Source organism: Marmota flaviventris, chromosome 3, assembly GCF_047511675.1.
Source record: "Marmota flaviventris isolate mMarFla1 chromosome 3, mMarFla1.hap1, whole genome shotgun sequence".
Lineage (NCBI taxonomy): Eukaryota > Metazoa > Chordata > Mammalia > Rodentia > Sciuridae > Marmota > Marmota flaviventris.
The window spans coordinates 137,797,672-137,800,127 of record NC_092500.1 but is presented as its reverse complement, the minus strand read 5'-3'; the positions used below and the strand labels follow the sequence as shown (position 1 = coordinate 137,800,127).

Sequence of the window (2,456 nt, the reverse complement as noted above, 5' to 3'; positions counted from 1 at the left end):
TTAAACAATGAATGTTTATGATACTGAAGTTCTCTGGAACTTTATGCAGTAGTTTTTAACATTTGCAATAGCATTTCTACCACCAATATATTAAAAGTTAATGGACTGGAAATTTCATCAAGGATTGGGATTATTTTCTGAAAAATGCAAAATATTGGTCTTCTGTCTCAGGCAAAGTTTAAACATTGAGTTCTTCTGCCTTAGGTTAAGGTGAGGTTTGAGCACCCTGCTGTTGCTTCACAGGTGAAGTTTTTTTTACCCATCTCTTTCTTCTCAGGTGAAGTTTTCACATGTTTCTTTTTTTTCCTGGGTGGTGCTTGATGCATCTTTATAAGCAAAAGTAACAAACTCATAAACAAAACCAAAAATGGAAATAAAAAAAAAGGTCCCTTCCTCTTTTCCATCCATTCTTTCACTCTTTTCCCAGGGGGTGGGCCACTGTCAACACTCCCTCCATAGCCTTTTTCTGTGCAGTTTGGGGGCTCCCAATTAGGGTCACAATGGCAGTGATGTTTGTTGTTGCAGATCCCTTTCATAGCACAGGTCTCTGGTGAACAATCACTTTCCCACAATGACATAGAGACACACTTCCGGTGTAAGCACACTTGTCCATTACCACACTCTGTGCCATCTTTCACATCACCAATATCTGGTATGGTCATCCCAAAATGATAGTCGGTACCCCAGCAGGTCACACCATTGATGTCAATCCAATGCACAGTAGTGTGACTTCTTAAAAAGGGAATTTCTTTCACATTCTCACACTGAACTCTTCCACAGAGGAAATCTGACTTATTACACCTCACATAGTTCTCACCAATGAGACCACAGTTACCAAAGCGGTCACCTCAGCTGTTCATTTCTGTGTAGCAACTCTCCTGTGCACTCCTGGATTCTTTGCCAAAAATCTGTCTGCACTGTTCGTCACGTGCATTGCATCTCTTCTCATGGCAGTAGCCACTGTCCATGCAACGGACCCCATCCTGCACATACACATCTTCTGGACACTCAGGTGAGGTACCATTGCACCACTCTGGAAGATCACATTCACTGACAGTTTCTCTACACACTTTACCTGGTGGCAAGAGAAGGCAGTCTTCGCAACAAAGCCCAGAAGCACATTCAGTCCCAAATTTCAGAGTGCAGTTTTCCGAACAACATGGATGGTTTGAACACAAAGTTGGGGATCCACAGTCACACTCCTCTCCTTCTTCAACCACATCATTCCCACAGCCAGTCCACTTCAAGATGTCTTCTTGTTTTGGTGCACTGCGCAAACAGTTCATATATTGAAAGGTTTCCCACATTTCAGCATAACTGCAGTTGCTGAATTTAATGCCATTTGATTTTTCTGGATACATGATGCAAATAGTATCCCCGCATATACATTCAGGTTCATCATGCAACATACCCAGATTATGACCCATTTCATGTGTTATGGTAAGTGCAAATTCATGTAAATTATCTCCCAGGGCACGATTCACTCCACATTGCAAACCAACATCACATACACTTCCCACATAGGCTAAGCCAAGATGTATTTCAAAATCTTGTTTTGCCAAAAAATGTGCAAGGTCATTTTTTAGGCGAGGATCAAGACTATCTTTCTTCCAGCTGCAAAAGTGCTGCAGGACAGTGTATATGTTGTTAGTCACTTCAAAAATGTTCTTTTCATTCCAGACTTCAATTCCATGTAAACTCAATTCAACATCCACTTTACATAAAAGGGAATGTACAGTATTGCTAATGACAAATAATTCCTCTATCACAAGTGAGACATTACTTTTCTTATAAAGGTATTGCTCATAATCTACAACAAAAACTGCTTCAAGATACCATGTGTGGGTCCACCAGCCTTCATAACCACTTTGCCTCAGAATGGAATTATCACGCCTTTGGAGCTTTAGTTGTCGTGCTAGTTCTTCTTCTGTTAGTCCACATCTCATGGATGGGAATTCTGTCTTCTCTCTGTCCTTCTTATAAAGCAGATGTTCAAATGTGGTAGAAAGTCTTTTGGGTTTGATTTCATAAACAGTGTCATGGACCTCTAGTATTCCTCGAAAGCCCCCCAAACAGGTGCTAAGAGCAACCAGGGATTCTGGGTTCCCTTCCACATAGCCATCATAGTAGCAGTCACTCTGGACAAAAGGGTGGTCCTCAAGCAGAGCACCCTGCTTTGTGTAGGTGAACACAGAGAAGGGTTTGGACACCAGAAGTTTCTTGGCTTTCATGTGGACAATGTGTTTCTTGCCTCCAAAGTGAAGACTGTAGGAGATCCAGTTAGGGGGCCTCATGGCTCTATTGGTGCCATTTATTCTCAAGGGTATCACTACTTCTGGGGGGCTATGGTGTTGAGAGTGGCCAATCTGGGCCCATCCAGAAAGGAAGAGCAAGATGCTCAGGCAGAGGTGTAGGACAGTGATCCTCATATGCACCAGGGCCTCACCAACAGCCAT

At 42.5% G+C, this 2,456-nt stretch overlaps 1 pseudogene; it reads right to left on the bottom strand.

Annotated features, from left to right (window-relative positions):
* Nucleotides 1-200: 200 nt before the first annotated feature.
* On the bottom strand, nucleotides 201-2,456 carry LOC114107291 (disintegrin and metalloproteinase domain-containing protein 25-like; annotated as a pseudogene).